We start from the raw sequence: 24,012 nt of genomic DNA on the forward strand, positions 1-24,012 counted from the left end.
GGACAACATACAGCTAGCGGGCTATACGCTACATCGGCAGGATAGAACGGCTGACTCCGGTAAGACAAGGGGTGGCGGTCTGTGTATATTTGTAAACAACAGCTGGTGCACAAAATCAAATACTAAGAAAGTCTAGAGGTTTTGCTCGCCTGAGGTAGAGTGTCTCATGATAAGCTGTAGACCACACTATTTACCAAGATAGTTTTCCAGTCACTGGCTTCATCAATAAGTGCATCGATGATGTCGTCCCCACAGTGACCGTACGTACATACCCCAACCAGAAGCCATGGATTACAGGAAATATCCGCACTGAGCTAAAGGGTAGAGCTGCCGCTTTCAAGGAGCGGGACTCTAACCCGGACGCTTATAAGAAATCCCGCTATGCCCTCCGACGAACCATCAAACAGGCAAAGAGTCAATACAGGACTAAGATTGAATTGTACTACACCGGCTCTGACGCTCGTCGGATGTGGCAGGGCTTGAAAACTATTACAGACTACAAAGGGAAGCAAAGCCGCGAGCTGCCCAGTGACACAAGACTTCCAGACGAGCTAAACCACTTCTATGCTCGCTTCGAGGCAAGCAACACTGAAGCATGCATGAGAGCACCAGCTGTTCCGGATGACTAAGTGATCACGCTCTCCGTAGCCGGTGTGAGTAAGACTTTTAAGCAGGTCAACATTCACAAGGCCGCAGGGCCAGACAGATTACCAGGACGTGTATTCCGAGCATGTGCTGACCAACTGGCAAGTGTCTTCACTGACATTTTCAACATGTCCCTGACTGAGTCTGTAATACCAACATGTTTCAAGCAGACCACCATAGTCCCCGTGCCCAAGGACACTAAGATAACCTGCCTAAATGACTACCGACCCGTAGCACTGACGTCTGTAGCCATGAAGTGCTTTGAAAGGCTGGTCATGGCTCACATCAACACCATTATCCCAGAAACCCTAGACCCACTCCAATTTGCATACTGCCCCAACAGATCCACAGATGATGCAATCTCTATTGCACTCCACACTGCCCTTTCCCACCTGGACAAGAGGAACACCTACGTGAGAATGCTATTCATTGACTACAGCTCAGCATTCAACACCATAGTGGACTATTTGCACTGCCCCCCCACCCCATCTTTTTACGCTGCTGCTACTCTGTTAATTATTTATGCATAGTCACTTTAACTCTACCCACATGTACATATTACTTCAACTACCTCAACTAGCCGGTGCCCCCGCACATTGACTCTGCACCGGTACCCCCCTGTATATATAGCCTCCCTACTGTTATTTTATTTTACTTCTGCTCTTTTTTTCTCAACACTTTTTTGTTGTTTTATTCTACTTTTTTATTAAAAATAGATGCACTGTTGATTAAGGGCTGTAAGTAAGCATTTCACTGTAATGTCTGCACCTGTTGTATTCGGTGCATGTGGCTAATAAGATTTGATTTGATTTGATTTATTCCTGCTGTACAGTTGATCTGCGTTGACATAGTGGTTTCCTGCTGTACAGTTGATCTGCGTTGACATAGTGGTTTCCTGCTGTACAGTTGATCTGCGTTGACATAGTGGTTTCCTGCTGTACAGTTGATCTGCGTTGACATAGTGGTTTCCTGCTGTTCCTCCTATATCCTCAGGCTGCACATGTACACTCTTCACTCCCTCCTTTTACTAGTCCTCTCCTGTCTTCTCACAGATGAGAGGAGAATGGTTGACATATTTCCTGTAGCAGACAGTTAGGGTTAGGGCTTAGTAGTGTGTGCGTGTGCCTGTGTGTGTGTGTGTGTGTGTGTGTGCCTGTGTGTCTGTGTGTGTGTGTGTGTGTGCGCCTGTGTGTCTGTGTGTGTGTGTGTGTGTGTGTGTGCCTGTGGCTGTGTGTGCGTGTGCCTGTGGCTGTACGTGCATACGTGGGTTTGTGTGTGTTGTATGTGTGCTGAAGCTAGTGCTATGCTATTAACCAAAATGTCCGTTATTTTTGGTTTTTAAACAAGTAATTGACCGACTTCATTCAATTATTAGAATTCCATTTCATTCTGTTTTTTTCTGTGAGCCATGTTTCTCTAGGGATAAATCAGGTCATGCCCAAACTGTGCGATGTATTAGGGAGTTGTAGTTTCCAACAGGCCAATATTCTACATACAGCGCCTTGCAAAAGTATTCATCCCTCTTGGCGTTTTCCCTATTTTGTTGCATTACAACCTGTAATATAAATGGATTTTTATTTGGATTTCATGTAATGGACATACACAAAATAGTCCAAATTGGTGAAGTGAAATGAAAAAAATAAATAACGGTAAAGAGGTGCGTGCATATGTATTCACCCCCTTTGCTATGAAGCCCCTAAATAAGATCTGGTGCAACCAATTACCTTCAGAAGTCATATAATTAGTTAAATAAAGTCCATCTGTGTGCAATCTAAGTGTCACATGATCTCAGTATATATACACCTGTTCTGAAAGGCCCCAGAGTCTGCAACACCATTAAGCAAGGGGCACCACCAAGCAAGCGGCACCATAAAGACCAAGGAGCTCTCCGAACAGGTCAGGGACAAATTCGTGGAGAGGTACAAATCAGGGTTGGGTTATAAAAAAATATCAGACACTTTGAACATCTCACGGAGCACCATTAAACCCATTATTAAAAAATTGATAGAATAGGCCACCAAAACTCACAGACCAGGCAAGGAGGGCATTAATCAGAGAGGCAACAAAGAGACCAAAGATAACCCTGAAGGAGCTGCAAAGCTCCACAGCAGAGATTGGAGTATCTGTCCATAGGACCACTTTAAGCCGTACACTCCACAGAGCTGGGCTTTACGGAAGTGTAGCCAGAAAAAAGCCAACACGTTTGGTAGTCCCCTGTAGCTCAGTTGGTAGAGCATGGCGCTTGCAAGCCAGGGTTGTGGGTTCGTTTCCCACGGGGGGCCAGTATGAAAATGTATGCACTCACTAACTGTAAGTCGCTCTGGATAAGAGCGTCTGCTAAATGACTAAAATGTAAATGTAATGGTGTTCGCCAAGAGGCATGTGGGAGACTCCCCAAACATATGGAAGAAGGTACTCTGGTCAGATGAGACTAAAATTGAGCTTTCTGGCTATCAAGGAAAATGCTATGTCTGGCGCAAACCCATCACCCTGAGAACACCATACCCACAGTGAAGCATGGTGGTGGCAGCATCATGCTGTGGGGATGTTTTTCATCGGCAGGGACTGGGAAACTGGTCAGAATTGAAGGAATGATGGATGCCGCTAAATACAGGGAAGTTCTTGAGAAAAACCTGTTTCAGTCTTCCAGAGAATTGAGACTGGGACGGAGGTTCATCTTCCAGCAGGACAATAACCCTAAGCATACTGCTAAAGCAACACTTGAGTGGTTTAAGGGGAAACATTTAAATGTCTTGGAATGGCCCAGTCAAAGCCCAGACCTCAATCCAATTGAGAATATGTGGTATGACTTAAAGATTGCTGTACACCAGCGGAACCCATCCAACTTGAAGGAGCTGGGGCAGTTTTGCCTTGAAAAATGGGCAAAAATCCCAGAGGCTAGATGTGCCAAGCTTATAGAGACATACCCCAAGAGACTTGCAGCTGTAATTGCTACAAAAGGTGGCTCTACAAAGTATGGACTTTGGGGGGGTGAATAGTTATGCACGCTCAATTTTTCAGTTTTTTTGTCTTATTTTTTGTTTGTTTCACAATAAAAAATATTTTGCACCTTCAAAGTGGTAGGCATGTTGTGTAAATCAAATTATACAAACTCCCCAAAAATAAATTTTAATTACAGGTTGTAAGGCAACAAAATAGGAAAAATTAACTACAGTGACCATAATCCATTGCACGCCTACTTGTCCGGTCTGTGTGTTTCTTTTACGCATGCTATGTTTAGTTAGTGTGGGGCAGACGCGGAGAGGGAGAGAAGAGTCAGAAGAATGCGTAATCGAGAGGGATAGAGAGCAGTTGCTTCGCTAGATACAGTGCCTTCAAAAAGTATTCATACATCTTGACTAATTCCACATTTTGTTGTGTTACAGTCTGATTTCAAAATGGATCAAATTGATTTTTTGATCACCCGTCTACACACAATATCCCATAATGACAAAGAAAAAATGTGTTTTTGACATTTTAGCAAATGTTTTGAAAATGAAATAAGGAAATATTTCACACCCCTGAGTCAATACATGTTAGAATCACCTTTTGCAGCGATTACAGCTGTGAGTCTTTCTGGGTGAGTCTCTAAGACCTTTGTACAACTGGATTGTACAATATTCTTAAAGCTCTGTCAAGTTGGTTGTTGATCATTGCTAGACAGCCATTTTCAAGTCTTGCCATAGATTTTCAAGCAGATTTAAGTCAAAACTGTAACTAGGCCACTCAGGGACATTCAATGTTGTCTTGGTAAGCAAATCCAGTGTATATTTGGCCTTGTATTTTATGTTATTGTCCTGCTGAAAGGTGAGTTCATCTCCCATTGTCTGTTGGAAAGCAGACTGAACCAGGTTTTCCTCTAGGATTTTGCCTGTGCTTAGCTCCATTCCGTTGATTTTTTATGCTGAAAAACTCCCCAGTCCTTAACGATTACAAGCATACCCATAACATGATGCAGCCACCACAATGCTTGAAAATATGGAGAGTGGTACTCAGTAATGTGTTGTATTGGATTTGCCCCAAACATAACACTTTGTAATGAGGACAAAAAGTGAATTGCTTTGCCACATTTGTTGCAGTATGACTTTAGTGCCTTGTTGCAAACAGGATGCATGTTTTGGAATAGCTTTATTCTGTACAGGCTTTCTTCTTTTCACTCTGTCATGAGTAACTACAATGTTGTTGATCCATCCTCAGTTTTCTCCTATCACAGCCATTCAACTCTGTAACTGTTTTAATGTAAAATCAAATCAAATCAAATTGTATTTGTCACACGCGCCTAATTCATCAGGTGTAGAGCTTACTGTGAAATGCTTACTTACAAACCCCACAATGCAGATATTTTTTTAAGTAGTTACGAAAATATTTGCGACAAAAATATATTACAAATTAAATAAACTTAAGCACAAAAAAGTAACACAATAAAATAACAATAACTTGGCTATATACAGGGGGTACCGGTACCGAGTCAATGTGCAGGGGTACAGCTTAGTCGTTGTAATTGAGGTTATTTGTACATGTACTGTAGGTAGGGGTAAAGTGACTATGCATAGATAATAAACAGCGAGTAGCAGCAGTGTAAAAAAGGGGGTAAATGCATATAGTCTGGGTAGCCATTTGATTAACTGTTTAGCAGCCTTATGGCTTGGGAGTAGAAGCTGTTAAGGAGCCTTTTTGGACCTAGACTTGGCGCTCCGGTACCGCTTGCCGTGCGGTAGCAGAGAGAACAGTCTATGACTTGGGTGGCTGGAGTCTTTGACAATTTTTAGGGCCTTTCTCTGACACCACCTGGTATAGAGGTCCTGGATGGCAGGGAGCTCGGTCCAAGTGATGTACTGGGCCGTACGTACTACCCTCTGTAGCACCTTGCAGTCGGATGCTGAGCAGTTGCAATACCAAGCTGTGATGCAACCAGTCAGTATGCTCTCGATGGTGCAGCTGTTGAACCTTTTGAGGATCTGAGGAACCATGACACATTTTTCAGTCTCCTGAGGGGGAATAGGCGTTGTTGTGACCTCTTCACGACTGTCTTGGTGTGTTTGGACCATGATAATTTGTTAGTGATGTGGACACCAAGGAACTTGAAGCAATCAACCCGCTCCTCTACAGCCCCGTCGATGGGAATAAGGGTGTGCTCGGCCCTCCTTTTCCTGTAGTCCACGATCAGCTCCTTTGTCTTGCTCACGTTGAGGGAGAGGTTGTTATCTTGGCACCACACGGCCAGGTCTCTGACCTCCTCCATATAGGCTGTCTCATCATTGTCGGTGATCAGGCCTACCACTGTTGTGACGTCTGCAAACTTAATGATGGTGTTGGAGTCATGCGTGGCCACGCAGTCGTGGGTGATCAGGGAGTACAGGAGGGTTTAGGCGCGCACCCCTGAGGGGGCCCCGTGTTGAGAATCAGCGTGGCAGATGTGTTGTTGCCCACCACTTAGGGGTGACCGTCAGGAAGTCTATGATCCAGTTGCAGAGGGAGGTGTTTAGTCCAAGGGTCCTTAGCTTAGTGATGAGTTTTGAGGGCCCTATGGTGTTGAACGCTGAGCTGTAATCAAGGAACAGCATTCTCACATAGGTGTTCCTTTTGTCCAGTTGGGAAAGGGCAGTGTGGAGTGCAATACAGATTGCGTCATCTGTGGATCTGTTGGGGCGGTATGCGAATTGTAATGGGTCTAGGGTTTCTGGGATGATGGTGTTGATGTGAGCAATGACCAGCCTTTCAAAGCACTTTATGGCTACAGATGTGAGTGCTACAGGGCGGTAGTCATTTAGGTATGCTATCTAGGTGTTCTTGGGCACAGGGACTATATAGGTATTACAGACTCAGTCAGAGAGAGGTTGAACATGTCAGTGAAGACACTTGCCAGTTGGTCAGCACATGCTCTGAGTATGCCTCCTGGTAATCCATCTGGCCCTGCGGCCTTGTGAATGTTGACATTTTTAAAGGTCTTACTCACATCGGCTACGGAGAGCGTGATCATACAGTCGTCTGGAACAGCTGGTGCTCTCATGCATGGTTCAGTGTTGCTTACCTCGAAGCAAGCATAGAGGGCATTTAGCTCTTCTGGCAGGCTCGTGTCACAGGGCAGCTCGCGGCTGGGTTTCCCTTTGTAATCCGTAATAATTTGCAAGCCCTGCCACATCCGATGAGCATCAAAGCCTGTGTAGTAGGATTCAATCTTAGTCCTGTATTGACACTTTGCCTGTTCGATGGTTCGTCGGAGGGCATAGTGGGATTTCTTATAAGCGTCCGGATTAGTGTCCCGCTCCTTGAAAGCGGCAGCTCTAGCCATTAGCTCAGTGCGGATGTTGCCTTTCATCCATGGCTTCTGGTTGGGATATGTACAGTTATAGTTGGAAGTTTACATACACCTTAGCCAAATACATTTAAACTCAGTTTTTCACAATTCCTGACATTTAATCCTAGTAAAAAGTCCCTGTCTTAGGTCAGTTAGGATCACCACTTTATTTTAAGAATGTGAAATGTCAGAATAATAGTAGAGAGAATTATTTATTTAAGCTTATGTCTTTCATCACATTCCCAGTGGGTCAGAAGTTTACATACACTCAGTTAGTATTTGGTAGCATTGCCTTTAAATTGTTTAACTTGGGTCAAACGTTTCAGGTAGCCTTCCACAAGCTTCCCACAATAAATTGTGTGAATTTTGGCCCATTCCTCCTGACAGAGCTGGTGTAACTGAGTCAGGTTTGTAGGCCTCCTTGCTCGCACACGCTTTTTCAGTTCTGCCCACACATTTTCTATAGGATTGAGGTCAGGGCTTTGTGATGGCCACTCCAATACCTTGACTTTGTTGTCCTTAAGCCATTTTGCCACAACTTTGGAAGTATGCTTGGGGTCATTGTCCATTTGGAAGACCCATTTGTGACCAAGCTTTAACTTCCTGATTGATGTCTTGAGATGTTGCTTCAATATATCCACATAATATTCCTTCCTCATGATGCCATCTATTTTGTGAAGTGCACCAGTCCCTCCTGCAGCAAAGCACCCCCACAGCATGATGCTGCCACCCCGTGCTTCACGGTTGGGATGGTGTTCTTCGGCTTGCAAGTCACCCCCTTTTTCCTCCAAACATAACGATGGTCATTATGGCCAAACAGTTATATTTTTGTTTCATCAGACCAGAGGACATTTCTCCAAAAAGTACGATCTTTGTCCCCATGTGCAGTTGCAAACCGTAGTCTGGCTTTTTTATGGCGGTTTTGGAGCAGTGGCTTCTTCCTTGCTGAGCGGCCTTTCAGGTTATGTCGATATAGGACTCGTTTTACTGTGGATATAGATACTTTTGTACCTGTTTCCTCCAGCATCTTCACAAGGACATTTGCTGTTGGTCTGGGTTTGATTTGGACATTTCGCACCAAAGTACGTTCATCTCTAGGAGACAGAACGCATCTCCTTCCTGAGCGGTATGACGGCTGCGTGGTCCCATGGTGTATATACTTGCGTACTATTGTTTGTACAGATGCACGTGGTACCTTCAGGCGTTTGAAAATTGCTCCCAAGGATAAACCAGACTTGTGGAGGTCTACACTTTTTTTTCTGAGGCCTTGGCTGATTTCTTTTGATTTCCCCATGATGTCAAGCAAGAGGCGCTGAGTTTGAAGGTAGGCCTTGAAATACATCCACAGGTACACCTCCAATTGACTCAAATGATGTCAATTAGCCTATCAGAAGCTTCTATAGCCATGACATCATTTTCTGGAATTTCCAATCTGTTTAAAGGCACAGTCAAATTAGTGTATGTAAACTTCTGACCCACTGGAATTGTGATACAATGAATTATAAGTGAAATAATCTGTCTGTAAACAATTGTTGGAAATATTACTTGTGTCATGCACAAAGTAGCTGTCCTAATCGACTTGCCAAAACTATAGTTTGTTAACAAGAAATGTGTGGAGTGGTTGAAAAACAAGTTTTAATGACTCCAACCTAAGTGTATGTAAACTTCCGACTTCAACTGTACATACGTACGGTCACTGTGGGGACGACGTCTTCGATGCACTTATTGATGAAGCCGGTGACTGATATGGTATACTCCTCAATGCCATCGAATGAATCCCGGAACATATTCCAGTCTCTGCTAGCAAAACAGTCCTGTAGCTTAGCATCCGCGTCACCTGACCACTTCTGTATTAAGCGAGTCACTAGTATTTCCTGCTTGAGTTTTTGCTTGTAAGCTTGTAAGCAGGAATCAGGAGGATAGAATTATGGTCACCATTGGCATCATGTTGAAATCCCTGAGCGGTTTCCTTCCTCTCCGGCAACTGAGTTAGGAAGGATGTCTGTATCTATGAAGTGACTGGTTGTATTGATACACCATCCAAAGTGTTATTAATAACTTCACCATGCTCAAAGGGATGTTAAATGTCTGCTTTTTTTGTTACCGATCTACCAATAGGGACCCTTCTTTGCAAGGCATTGGAAAACCCTGGTCTTTTTTACCGATCTACCAATAGGTGTCCTTCTTTGCGAGGCATTGTAAAACCTCCCTGGTCTTTGTGTTTGAATCTGTGTTTGCCATTCTGTGATGTCTACTCCCGCTCCCCCTCTCCGGCGCTCGACGTTGCCAGTTTACTTATCATTACGCACACCTGCCACTATCGTTACGCGCACCTGCGCCTCATAATGAGACTCACCTGGACTCCATCACTTCATTGATTACCTCCCCTATATCTGTCACCCTCTTTGGTTCATTCCCCAGGCAGAATTAGTTATGTTTTTCATGTCCAGACGCTACTCTTGTTTTGTATTGTTCCATGTTTATTGTACTATTAAATTCACCCCCTGTACTTGCTTCTCGACTCCCAGCGTCTGCGTTACACATTCACTGCTCGACTGAGGGACCTTAGAGATAATTGTATGTGTGGGGTACAGAGATGAGATAGTCATTCAAAAATCATGTTAAACACTATTATTGAGTCCATGCAACTTATTATGTGACTTGTTAAGCTAATTTTTACTCCTGAACTTATTTAGGCTTGCCATAACAACGGGGTTTAATACTTATTGACTTAAGACATTTCAGCTTTATATATTTAATACATTTGTAAAAAATTCTAAAAGCATAACATTATGGGATATTGTGTGTTGGCCAGTGATACACAATCTCATTTTAAATTCAGACTAACACAACAAAATGTTGAAAAAGTCAAGGGGTGTGAATACTTTCTGAAGGCACTATATCTCTCTACCTGAAAATACATGATGTAAGTGATTGATAGTTGGTATTTAGCAGCTATAAAAGTATGAACATCTATTAAAATAGTGATTTTGTCAGACAGCCTAGGCAGCAGCTCTATAGAGATGAGATGAGGACTTGGAATGAAGTATTAAAGTCATCAAATAAAACAAAGGTAATATACACAACAACTGAAATATTATATTAAAGTAAAGTAATGTAAATAAATGATGGTTAATAAGTGATAAGCAGTAATGGGCAGTCACTACAATCATGGGACTTTTATTAATTACAGCATTCAACCTACATACTGTAATGTATTTTTTGAAATTCCCAAAACTGAAAAGGAACCAACCTCAAAAAGCACTAATTGCTCAGCTCCAGCTGAAGCCTGCAGAGTCATGTTGCTTTATATGTCTTCTCCTCCAGCTGTGGTGAAATGTTTTGACAGAGCGATCGGCTTCAGCGTACACATCTCAGTGGAAGGAATGCCAGGCGTAGACAGACACTCTAATTGCAGCCGAGAGAGAGAGAGAGAGAGAGAGAGAGAGAGAGAGAGAGAGAGAGAGAGAGAGAGAGAGAGAGAGAGAGAGAGAGAGAGAGAGAGAGAGAGAGAGAGAGAGAGAGAGAGAGAGAGTGTGTGTACATGTTTTACTTTACTTGAGTACCAGAAGTCCTCACTATAGTAAACCAATTAAAATTCTGAGAAGTGAGGACATTTTGCCAGTCTTCATTTGTAAAAAGGCTATTTTAAGGTTAGGGGTTAATGGTTAGGTGTAGGGTTAGGGTTAGGGGTTAATGTTAGGGTTAGGGTTAGGTGTAAGGTTTAGGGTTAGGTGTTAGGGAAAATAGGATTTTGAATGGGAATCTGTTATGGGTCCCCAAAAAAGTATAGTAAGACATAGCTGTGTGTGTGTGTGTGTGTATCTTTTGGATTGTGTAAAGCACCCAGGGACCAGACCTACTGCAGTCATTATTAATAAGGCAAAAAATAACACTCAGTGTACAGTTCTGTTGATGGGGGTTTCATTTGTGCACACACACACACGCACACACACACACGCTGGGGGCAATCTATGCTGTGTATGGGACTGGCTGGGACGGGGAGAGCTTTGTCTCAGTCTGATTCCAAGGTTACAGTGATATTCATATTTGCTGTCGTTATCTTAGTGCAGGGATTCCCAAACTCGGTCCTGGGGCCCCCCTGGGTGCACATTTTGGTTATTGCCCTAGCACTACACAGCTGATTCAAATAACCAACTCATCATCAAGCTTTGATTATTTGAATCAGCTGTGTAGTGCTAGGGCAAAAAACTAAACGTGCACCCAGTGAGGCCCCAGGGCCGAGTTTGGGAAACCCTGTCTTAGGGATGGAGAAAATAGGCTTTTGCAGAACAAGGTTTGGTCATCCTAGGCCTTTTTCATTGTGACCGTACTGTGAGCACCAGGCTCACGTCACCAAAGCACAGTGTTTACCCAGCCCATCACCTCCTCCACATTCTGAAGGTCTGTTTGGCGTTACAAAGCCAAAGAGTAGAGTGTAACTGGTGCTCAGACACTGAGTCGGTGTAAATACAGTAGAGCATACTCCTTCTGGTTCAATGTGTGTTTGGAGTGGTGTCTCCTGCATTACTCAGCTCTAGAGATGTGTCTCTTACATCACTCAGCTCCAGAGATGTGTCTCCTGTATTACTCAGCTCCAGAGATGTGTCTCCTGTATTACTCAGCTCTAGAGATGTGTCTCCTGCATCACTCAGCTCTAGAGATGTGTCTCCTGCATCACTCAGCTCTAGAGATGTGTCTCCTGCATTACTCAGCTCCATAGATGCCTTGTCTCTATTGCCTTATCCTGCCTGACCCTGATGCTCTGGAGGAGAGGGAGAGGGGAGAGCCAAAAGGATATGAGGCGAGTGAGAGGGAAGAGAGGCGAGCTACAGGGGATAGTGTGGAAAGAGGGGAGAGAGATGGTTTGGTGCCCAGCTGGAGAGGGGCAGAAAGGGAAGAGAGGCGAGCTACAGGGGATAGTGTGGAAAGAGGGGAGAGAGATGGTTTGGTGCCCAGCTGGAGAGGGGCAGAGCATGTCAGAGAGGGGAGAGAGAGGGACAGAGCATGGCAGAGAGGAGAGAGGAGAGAGCGAGGGACAGAGCATGGCAGAGAGGAGAGAGCGAGGGACAGAGCATGTCAGAGAGGGGAGAGAGAGGGACAGAGCATGGCAGAGAGGAGAGAGCGAGGGACAGAGCATGTCAGAGAGGGGAGAGAGGGACAGATCATGGCAGAGAGGAGAGAGCGAGGGACAGAGCATGGCAGAGAGGAGAGAGCGAGGGACAGAGCATGGCAGGGAGGAGAGAGCGAGGGACAGAGCATGTCAGAGAGGGGAGAGAGAGGGACAGAGCATGGCAGAGAGGAGAGAGCGAGGGACAGAGCATGTCAGAGAGGGGAGAGAGGGACAGAGCATGGCAGAGAGGAGAGAGCGAGGGACAGAGCATGGCAGAGAGGAGAGAGAGGGGGACAGAGCATGTCAGAGAGGAGAGAGAGGGGGACAGAGCATGTCAGAGAGGAGAGAGAGAGGGGCAGAGCATGTCAGAGAGGGGAGAGAGAGGGACAGAGCATGTCAGAGAGGGGAGAGAGATGGACAGAGCATGTCAGAGAGGGGAGAGCGAGGGACAGAGCATGGCAGAGAGGAGAGAGAGGGGGACAGAGCATGTCAGAGAGGAGAGAGAGGGACAGAGCATGTCAGAGAGGGGAGAGAGAGGGGCAGAGCATGTCAGAGAGGGGAGAGAGAGGGACAGAGCATGGCAGAGAGGAGAGAGCGAGGGACAGAACATGGCAGAGAGGACAGAGAGGGACAGAGCATGTCAGAGAGGAGAGAGAGGGACAGATCATGTCAGAGAGGAGAGAGAGGGGTACAGAGCATGTCAGAGAGAGGAGAGAGAGGGACAGAGCATGGCAGAGAGGAGAGAGAGGGACAGAGCATGTCAGAGAGGGGAGAGAGGGACAGAGCATGGCAGAGAGGAGAGAGCGAGGGACAGAGCATGGCAGAGAGGAGAGAGAGGGGGACAGAGGATGTCAGAGAGGAGAGAGAGAAGGGCAGAGCATGTCAAGAGAGGGGAGAGAGAGGGACATAGCATGGCAGAGAGGAGAGAGAGGGACAGAGCATGGCAGAGAGGAGAGAGTGAGGGACAGAGCATGGCAGAGAGGAGAGAGAGGGGGACAGAGGATGTCAGAGAGGAGAGAGAGAAGGGCAGAGCATGTCAAGAGAGGGGAGAGAGAGGGACATAGCATGGCAGAGAGGAGAGAGAGGGACAGAGCATGGCAGAGAGGAGAGAGAGGGGAACAGAGCATGTCAGAGAGAGGAGAGAGAGGGACAGAGCATGTCAGAGAGGGGAGAGAGGGGAACAGAGCATGTCAGAGAGAGGAGAGAGAGGGACAGAGCATGGCAGAGAGGAGAGAGAGGGACAGAGCATGTCAGAGAGGAGAGAGAGAGGGACAGAGCATGGCAGAGAGGAGAGAGAGAGCAGCTGGGGTCTGGCTCGCAGGATGCAGTGGCAGCTGGACTCGGTGTTGAGTGGTGAAGATGGGCATCTGATCTCCAGAGTAAACTGCGATTGGGAGAGGGCACAGGCAGACTTCAGAGGGATCATATGAGAGGAGAGGAGAGGAGAGGAGAAGAGAAGAGAAGAGAAGAGAAGAGAAGAGAAGAGAGGAGAGGAGAGGAGAGGAGAGGAGAGGAGAGGAGAGGAGAGGAGAGGAGAGGAGAGGAGAGGAGAGGAGAGGAGAGGAGAGGAGAGGAGCAATGGATGTAATGGGGGAGAGGGGAAGAGAAGAGAGGAGAGCAGAGAGGGATGTAATATGGGGAGAGGGGAAGAGAGGAGAGGAGGAGAGCAGAGAGGGATGTTAGGGAAGAGAGGGGAAGAGAGGAGAGGAGGAGAGGAGAGCAGAGAGGGATGTAAGGGAAGAGAGGAGAGGAGAGGAGAGGAGAGGAGAGGAGAGAGGAGAGGAGAGGAGAGGAGAGGAGCAATGGATGTAATGGGGGAGAGGGGAAGAGAAGAGAGGAGGAGAGCAGTGAGGGATGTTAGGGAAGAGAGGGGAAGAGAGGAGATGAGGAGAGGAGAGGAGAGCAGAGAGGGATGTAAGGGAAGAGAGGGGAAGAGAGGAGAGGAGGAGAGCAGAGAGGGATGTAAGGGAAGAGAGGGGAAGAGAGCAGTGACAAGTAATTGGGTTTGGGAAGGTGCCAAGGCAGTCTGTGGAGAGAGTTTGCATGACGGACAGGAGATGAGAACAAGAGGTAGAGGAGAGATAGGGCGAAAACAGGGAAATGGACAAAGGGAGATGGAGGGGTAAAGAGAGAAAGGGAGGAGAGAGAAAAGGGAATAGAGTGAGAGAAACGGTGCATGTGAATGAGGAGTGTGCAGAATAAAGGTTATTGGAGAGGAAGTGATGAGGCAGAGGGTCAGATCCCAGGACACAGTGCCTCGTGGGTCTCCTCTGTTTGTCTGGCTCTTTCTCTCCTCTTAACTGATGGCACAGAGACACACACTCCTCACACCTGTGATTGTCCCTGTGTGTTGTCGCCCCCCCCACCACCACACACACACACACACACACACACACACACACACACACACACACACACACACACACACACACACACACACACACACCATTAGTCCAGATACTGGGCATTAATTCAGCCTGAATCAGTCCTATCAGCAGCCTCCCATCTACTGTCAGCCCCCATCTCTATCTTTCTCTCTCTCTCACACAAAAAAACCACAGGAACCCCAGGAAGAGTAGCTGCTGCTTCTGCAAAAGCTAATGGAGATCCAAATAAATAAACAAACACTGTCTCTCTTTCTCTCTTTCTACCTCTCCATCTCTCTAACTTATTTGCTTCTCTCTCTCTCTCTCTCTCTACCTATCTCTCAACTCTCTCACCTCTTTCTCTGTGACGCCACAAGGTCAATCAGTGTGTGCCAGCCAGAGTGAATGTAATCTCTTTAATGAATGCTTCAGATTGTTTTAGTGTCGTCTTATTTCTCCCCCCATCTCTAAACCTCTATTGCATGACATTGTAAAAAAGGAATTTGAAGAACTCAGTCTCACTCTCTGGATCTGTCGGGATAGGGGCAGAAAAGACAAGCATATCTTTAGAAACAAGAGAGAGGAGTGGTAGAGAGTGTTAATATACAGCATTATATTGATAGCAGAGGTGCAAGCTTAATACTGTAATTTTGCTGTACAGCAGAGATGCTGTAATATATTTGACAGTACTTTTTTTTTCACTATAAAAACATATTCCAGTGATGCAGTAATGTTTTACAGTAAGGAAAATAGTACTCTGAAATATATTACAGCATCTCTGCTGTAAAGCAAAATTACAGTATTATGCTGGCAACTCTGGTGCCAGGATAATGCTGTAAATTTACAGTGAAATTCTCCCTGAAATCTAAATGTAAGAAAAACTATATATTTGTACATAAAATACATTTATTCAAATTGGTAACAGCATTAACAACAAATTAACAACATCACTGACAATAGGAGTAACAACAGTTAACACATATGTAACCAAATAAGAGCATCATTACAACACTAATCTAAAAAGTATGTTGTGTGCCTGTGTGTGTGGGGTGTGGGGGAGAGAGAGTCAAAGAGCGAGAGGGAGATGGAGTTAAAATTGGAACTGGAACTGGGTACAATCCTAGATCTATGATCAGGGGCAACTATTCGGGGTAAGGGGGTTCAGAGGATAGTTTGGGCAGGAGAGCATCCAGGAGATACAAGTCAAAGCAGCATCAGTTGTTCCTCATGGGGCTCCATTTCAATCCTCCTCAGTTCTGATTTGTTACACTAGCTCTTCTCCCTCTTAATTAGGACAAGTATAGAAAAAGAAAGAATGGAACTCAGTGAACTCATGGAAGAATACCTGGGATAGGATAAAGTAATCCTTCTACCCCTCCCTTAAGACCATTAGGCCAATATTAGGACATTTGAAATGTCATCACGCCTAGAAGAGCCTCCAGGCTTCCGTCATAACAGTCAATTGTTAATTAGGAAGAAAAAATTTTTACAGGGGTAGTTTGGTAAAACTAATCCCGTCCGAATCCTCCACTGGAAAAACTGACATGCTGGGGTAATAATTACATAACCTACGTTCTATAGTAATACTAGTCCCGTGCGAATAGGGTTTATGATATGCTATAGGTCAGGCCTTATTGTGCCCTATTGGGACAGGATTCGTTTTACTGGGGGTGGTCGGGTAATGTAATTATGTGCACAAGCACAAAACACCACATCTGTCATTTTAGTCCCGTCCGAATCTGCCATGTCAGTAATTTTTACATGGCAGGAGAGTAACAATTCCAGCGAGAATAACCTACTGATAATACTAGTCCCGTGCAAATCGACATCCCTGTGTTTTGAGAGAAATGTCTGAGTTTGACAGGTGTTGCTCGCGGTTTGCGCAAGAAAACAGTAACTGCACATAAACTATAAGCTATAAGAATGGCCTACATGTAGCCTATGAACTTTCACAGTGAATGCTTTTGTTTATATGTTTTGTGCGTATGAATTGAATATTGTCAAATGCATCAGTAAAAAATATTGAGCCTATTTAATGCAACCCTTGCTGATAATAGAGTGCAAAGCAGCATTACAACTGACCTAAGCGTTTGGAAATTATAAGTTAACTTTCCCATCCATAGCCTTAAAATGCATCTCAAGTGTAATTGCACTGTTTATCTCACATCTGAAGGCTGGGGGGCATTTAGGACCTACTGCGGATCGCTAAAATATCCTAATGATGATCACACTTCCTCAATTCAAATATTATGGCGACACTATAGGAAAGATGGTTTGGTTTAGAAACTTGGGAACCAAGCTGGAGTTGTCAGTGTGGCCCTATCACCAGGACATGTTGAAATGCTGTACCTTCACACCTAGAATAAAAACCTCCTGGCTTCCGTCATAACTGTCAATTTATTGGAAAAAAATAAAGAATTACAGGGGGCAGTTTGGAAAAAACTAATCCTGTCCAAATCGTCCTCTGGAATAACGGACATTCTGGAGTAATAATTACATAACCAACGTTCTCTAGTAATACTAGTCTCGTGCGAATAGGTCTTGGTCTCGTGCATGCGATGCATACATGTGTCACGTAAAGAGAACAAGGGTTGAGGGAATAGGGAATGTTTTTCCTAAACAAATGAGGGATTTCGGTAACATAACTTTTTAGTCAGAAATTGCTGTAATTATGTTGCAGCTTCAGCAACACGGACAGCGCGATAAACACTGTTGATGTTCTGTGGTAGTCGCTGCAGCAGGGAGGAGAGAGAGACAACGGGTGCTAGTCACAGTCACTCGCTGTATGAGCCAGGCCCGGCACAATCAAATCAATTGCTCGTCGGATTCCCTCTAGTCATTTGTGTGTCTTAGTTATTTAATCAAACCGTGTGCTTAAAGCATCAGACAAGCTCAGTGAATATTTACATTTACATTTTAGTCATTTAGCAGACGCTCTTATCCAGAGCGACTTACAGTTAGTATCATGAGGTTTAACATCAAGCCACTAAAGTAAATGACCAGTGAGATTGGTTAGTTGGACATGCAATACTTTTCTATACCTCCAGAAGAACTAAACAGTAAATACAGAGCTGGTTAAGAGTTCCTGATTGGCGTAGCGCGTTACATACACAGGACTTTATGCCTTAGTGAGCCTGGGGTAAATAATTATTCAAATGAGCAGTATAGGGAGAAAATGGCGTCATTGATTTGTCCAATAAGTGCTTTGCCTGGCTCATTTGAATCTATTTAAATATACACGTTAACCTCTTACCGAATGATTATGGTCGTGTTCCTGGCCAACTACATTGCAGATGTTGCATTGCATCAGCCAATGGTTCTGTGCCCACGTCATCGACTGAACAGTCAGGCATCAGATTGCTATATCATATGATTTGGTTAACTGATATGTTAAACACCAATCCAGGTGTTCTGAGATCTGGCATGTGTCTGCAACGTAGTCCGCCTGGAACACGACCTATAATAGAGTGCATCAACCATCCTACAGGAAGCCAGTACCCAGGCTGAATGGGGTAAACTTCTGAGCCTGCTGGGCACCAATCTCGGCCACATACAGAGCCCCCGTCTTCAGGTCCAGGTCCACTAGGTGGGGCTTGACGTCTTCAGCCAATTGGATGACACTGACCACCTGGCACTGACCAATCACACCCACAGGTGGAGCCTCCAGCAGGGAGATCTGATTGGTGTTCAGCTGCACAACCACAAAATACGTCTGGTCTGGTGTCAACCTGACAGAGTAGGGTGCGTCCTCATTCATTGAAACAGCTTCCCCATGTTCCAAGCCAGTCTCCAGTCACAGAATTAAACACCTGGATTCGCTTGTTTCCTCTGTCAGCAACTCACACCCTTTGATAGTTATCTACAGCCACACTATGGGGGATGTTGAACTGTGCAAGGCCCTGGCCCTTCTCTCTGTGCATCCATTGCACCTCTTCGGTCTTTGGACAGTTTGGTGAGGCGGTTGTTCATCCCTCCGTCCCTGTCCACTATGTAGATCTCCCCAGAGCTGTGGACAAAGACCTCAGCGGGCTGGTCAAACTGGAGAGGGTTGACCCCAGAGCCGGCTTCCCCCATTGAGCCCAGCACCTGGAGCAGCTTGCCCGAGGGAGAGTACTGCTTAATGGAGTGACCATGAGGGCCGTTTCCTACGTCCGTGACCCACACGGTGGGGTTGGTGGAGGCGTCGGCCAAAAAGATCCCATGGGGCATCTCCAGGGTGCTCGTGTTCCAGGCCTGTAGGAACTCTCCGTCTGTGGTGAACACCAGCACCTTTGGCACTGTCTCACCTCTCTGTGCAACATATACCATACCGGCATACTGGTTGACAGCCACTCCAAATACCTCGCCGCTGAAAAGCTCGGGATATTTGGGCCAGTTGATATCCAATTTGTACAGTGGTTGTCCTAGAAGTCTGTAATCTTGTTTTAGGCCAGATGTTTCCGATTGCTGTGAATTTATTGTACCATTTAATACCACCATAAGCAGAAAAAGTGTCCCCATGGTCGTCACTATCAAACACGAAGGATTTCGTATTTTCATGGGGAAACCTTGAAGGTTAATAATCAAATATCTCGGGCGCTTCCACCCAACCTAGCACCTTTGAATCAGACGAGACGACTAACGCTAATATAGTTGATTTGATTAAAACACATAGGATGTGTCAATATATGGAGAAATACACGTTTAAAAATGTCGACCAATCGATTGGTCGAAAGAACAGACAACTCTTGGCCTGACCAATATTTTTTTGGGTTGGGGACAGCCTAAGCTAGATACACCTACTTCAAACCCTTGCTAACTAATAAAACATTGCTATAGCCTACACAATACCGCAGATTATTTTACCAGACTCTTTCCAACACTTTCTTTCTGTGCCACCAAATGTTTGCATACTACCGGTAAAGTGAACAGGTTTACTAATACTGTAACATTATATGGAACGATGTTGTGCAAAACGATGACATGTGGCGCAGCCGAGAGCCGAGTGAACCGCATCACACAGGGTTGAGGAGGACACTGTGTCCCGGTGTTGTTGCCGTTCATGCTCTCCCCATTGACTAGTAGACTATATCACAGTGACATATACAGTAGATGGCTACCAATATTAGTTATTTATTGTTTAGGTTGCCATCCTACTTAAAATATATTGAAAAACAAATTGGCCACATTACTAGCTACTGCCGGAGACACTGTGATAGGCTAGTGCTGCCCACTGCACCTTAGGTCGGCAGGCAGCTTGATACAACACTGGTGCTCTGGTCATTACAATCGGCTTTATTGGCTCGCGAGTACGCCCCACGACGTGGTTTACCGGTATGTGTAAAATGCGGCTCGTCATTCCGGGAAGAAACTTTGCGCTGGTAATATGTGGCTAAAATCTTTTGAACTGCTAGAAACAAGCCATTTCTATGTAGTACCTGTAAATTATTATCTGAGTGATGTTTTTCTAGGTCGCACAGCAAAATATTTACAAGCAATTTTTAGCAGACCGAAATGGCTTGTGTCAACTTGAGCTAGCTAACTAGCTAGCTAACGTTAGCCAGCTAGCTAGCTAGGTTAGCAAAGAAAACGTGTAGTTTTCAACGTTGGCTAGCAATAAAAAATAAAGGTATTTTACTGTGCATTCTACAGTGTTTTACTGTTGAAATTACAGAAAGGTATTATAGTGTAGCCTCACTGCTGTTGGGTAGGACACACACATGCGCGCGCACATACGCACACGCACACACACACACACACACACACACACACACACACACACACACACACACACACACACACACACACACACACACACACACACACACACATACAGTACATTGTAGCATTACTAGTGGTGTTTGTGTCGATAATGGGATACAAAGAGAGCCATTGACCTGTGTGTGTACATGTGCGTCAGTCAATTCTGTGTCTGTGTGAGTGTGTCTGTTTTCTATGTGTGAGTGTGTGTGTGTGTCTGTGTGTGTGTGTGTGTGTGTGTGTAACTGTGTGTGTAACAGTGTGTAACTGTGTGTGTGTGTGTGTGTGTGTGTGTGTGTGTGTGTGTGTGTGTGTGTGTGTGTGTGTGTGTGTGTAACTGTGTGTATGTGTTAGTCTGCTGGAGAAGATCCAGGCAGGGATCCCAGCCAGGGGGGGAAGAGTTTAATACAGTCCTGCTCTTAAAGGGAGGGTCAGGGAGTAGCTCATCAGCACAGAGCGAGAGACACAGAGGTTAACACAATCCCTTTAAATGTTCATGCTGCCAGTTCAGGGCAGTCAGAGGAGGACACATAAAGGAAGAATCCACCTGAAAAATAGTGATGCTTGTTCCCAAACCGTTTTAACGTTCTGGTGGACCACGTAAAACCTTCATCCTGAACTACTAAGAGGCACAAACATTATGGATGAATAGTGTTTCAGCTGGTAATACATGTTTCGAGTCATTTATATTTCTCAGCATTCAGCATTCACGATCCCACATTTAATTTGAGGCTTTGAGAATTACCAGTGCATTACTGAGTCGTGTGTCCTGCAGAAGCTATAGCAGGTGCCTTTCCAGCCTGATTAATCTATGTGAGGGATGACTACCTGCAGCATTATCAATGCCTGGCGTTATTGATGACTATCACTAGCATTAGAGGTGTGTGTTCTGATAGAGGAGATGAGTGGTGTTTACGATGTGGGATCTGAGTGATTTGTGTGTTGCCCAGTCTCCCCTATCCTTTATCCTTCTTTATAGCTGCCACCGTATACTCATTACACTCACTCAGTGTGTGTGTGTGTGTGTGCGTGCGTGCGTGCGTGCGTGCGTGCGTGCGTGAGTGGTGTGTGTGTGTGTGTGTGTGAGTGGGTGCGTGTGTGAGTGGGTGCGTGTGTGTGTGTGTGAGTGGGTGCGTGTGTGAGTGGGTGCGTGTGTGTGTGTGTGAGTGGGTGCGTGTGTGAGTGGGTGCGTGTGTGCGCCTCACTGTATACTGAGTACACACAGCAATAAAGGCACATGAAAACAGGAAAGGCATGAAAATAGGGTTGTTCTGCTGAACAAATGGGTTGCCAGGACGATCCTCTTTCCCATTATAATATATTTCCCCTGCTCTTGCTGATATGACATTAGGAGTGTGTGTGTTTTGGTTTACACAGCAGCCTGATTTGACTGAGGGCAAAATAACAGTAAACTTGACTTCTCTTGAGTTAAATGTTTTATAATGTTTTGAGGAGTTAATCGTTCTCACTCTCTCTCTCTCTCTCTCTCTCTCTCTCTCTCTCTCTCTCTCTCTCTCTCTCTCTCTCTCTCTCTCTCTCTCTCTCTCTCTCTCTCTCTCTCTCTCTCTCTCTCTCTCTCTCTCTCTCTCTCTCTCTCTCTCTCTCTCTCTCTGTATTTCTCTCTCAGAGTGGGCAGTAGATGTGTGTTGCTGGCTAGACACAAACAGACTAGATCAATAGCTGAACACCTCAGGGCCATACACAACAAGCTCTCACAGTCTCACGTCATCCATGTTTCTCAAACGGCAAATTTCAAAATTGTTGCAAACGTCAAATTTCGAAGTGTTTAAGGTTAGGCATTGACTCTGAATGGTTAAGGTAAGGGTTAAGGTTTGGGATAGGCTTAAATATAAAATATCAAAAACAAATTTCTATCACTAGATTTGAACCCTTTGGAATCAGAGGCAGATGCTTACACCCACCCGCCATCCCTGTTCACAACTCCCTATCAAAACCGAAACCTACTTGAAGGTAACAGCGCTCACTGTTGCACCTAGTGGCCAGTTTCCACGTCATCTCCCGACGTCCTTAGACATGGATGGACGTTGAATACTGACTTGTATCACGGGTGACCTGGCTTGCCATACAGCTCAGTGTGTGTGTGTGTGTGTGTGTGTGTGTGTGTGTGTGTGTGTGTGTGTGTGTGTGCTTGCGTGCGTGCGTACGCGTGATACAGCTCATCTCATCTGTGTTCAGTATCCTGAGGAGAGTCTGGTCTGTTTCTTGTTGTTTTGACAGGCAGCATACAACTACTTCTCTATTCTCCACAACCCAGAGAAAGACAGTAAATCTAGACAGACTCTGCTTTCCAGTCATACTGTTGGTTGCCAAGTTCTCTGTATGTGTATGCAATACTTATAAGCTCTACAATTCATTTACACACACGGAACCTGTGTAATAACGTGGTTATTTTTGTTGTTGACATTTTGGAGCAGACCAAAAGTCTTGTAAGCACTTATTTAGAATTCTGTTTCTGTTCATTTATTTTAAATGTCTGCTGTTTCTGTTGTTTTATTTAGAATGTCTGCTGTTTCTGTTGTTTTATTTAGAATGTCTGCTGTTTCTGTTGTTTTATTTAGAATGTCTGCTGTTTCTGTTGTTTTATTTAGAATGTCTGCTGTTTCTGTTGTTTTATTTAGAACGTCTGTTGTTTCTGTTGTTTTATTTAGAATGTCTGCTGTTTCTGTTGTTTTATTTAGAATGTCTGTTGTTTCTGTTCTTTTATTTAGAATGTCTGTTGTTTCTGTTGTTTTATTTAGAATTCTGTTTCTGTTATTTTATTTAGAATGTCTGCTGTTTCTGTTGTTTTATTTAGAATGTCTGCTGTTTCTGTTGTTTTATTTAGAATGTCTGTTGTTTCTGTTGTTTTATTTAGAATTCTGTTTTTGTTATTTTATTTAGAATGTCTGCTGTTTCTGTTCTTTTATTTAGAATGTCTGCTGTTTCTGTTGTTTTATTTAGAATGTCTGCTGTTTCTGTTGTTTTATTTAGAATGTCTGTTGTTTCTGTTGTTTTATTTAGAATTCTGTTTCTGTTATTTTATTTAGAATGTCTGCTGTTTCTGTTGTTTTATTTAGAATGTCTGCTGTTTCTGTTCTTTTATTTAGAATGTCTGCTGTTTCTGTTCTTTTATTTAGAATGTCTGTTGTTTCTGTTGTTTTATTTAGAATTCTGTTTCTGTTATTTTATTTAGAATGTCTGCTGTTTCTGTTGTTTTATTTAGAATGTCTGTTGTTTCTGTTCTTTTATTTAGAATTCTGTTTCTATTATTTTATTTACAGTGTCTTGCAAAAGTATTCATCCCCCTTGGCATTTTTCCTATTTTGTTGCATTACAACCTGTAATTTAAATTGATTTTTATTTGGATTTCATGTAATGGACATACACAAAATAGTCCAAATTGGTGAAGGGAAATTCATTCTGTTGTTTTATTTAGAATGTCTGCTGTTTCTGCTGTTTTATTTAGAATGTCTGTTGTTTCTGTTCTTTGATTTAGCTCTCCTCAAGGGTTGCTGATGTTGTGTGGATGTTCTCCTGCCCTGGTTGCCTTACAGTAGTTAAGTCTACTCCCCTGGCTTGTGTTGTGTGTGTTTTGCTTTGTCCGTAGCTGTAGCTACAAAGCTCAGCTGTAACACAAACCCACTGCTTGTTACCAATCAGGATCCATGACCGGTTAATGCTCTCATTATAACCCAATCTGGAAACCCGAAACCACCCAAAACCATGTGAATCTGGCAACAGGACACCATGTAAATACCTACCAAGCGCACCGAGAATGGGACCAAAGATCAATTAGCCGCGCGGGAGGATACATTCCATTCTAATTTAAAGGCAACCCATGTCACTGTGGG

The 24,012-nt window shown here is 44.5% G+C and overlaps 1 protein-coding gene and 1 pseudogene across 1 annotated transcript in view; one reads left to right on the plus strand and one right to left on the minus strand.

Annotated features, from left to right (window-relative positions):
- The window catches only part of kcnd3 (potassium voltage-gated channel, Shal-related subfamily, member 3), a 258,318-nt gene that overhangs the window by 139,682 nt on the left and 94,624 nt on the right, over positions 1–24,012 (plus strand). The window lies entirely within an intron of this gene.
- Positions 17,895–19,015, minus strand: LOC121546080 (annotated as a pseudogene).

This window comes from Coregonus clupeaformis, chromosome 30 (genome assembly GCF_020615455.1).
Source record: "Coregonus clupeaformis isolate EN_2021a chromosome 30, ASM2061545v1, whole genome shotgun sequence".
Classification (NCBI taxonomy): domain Eukaryota; kingdom Metazoa; phylum Chordata; class Actinopteri; order Salmoniformes; family Salmonidae; genus Coregonus; species Coregonus clupeaformis.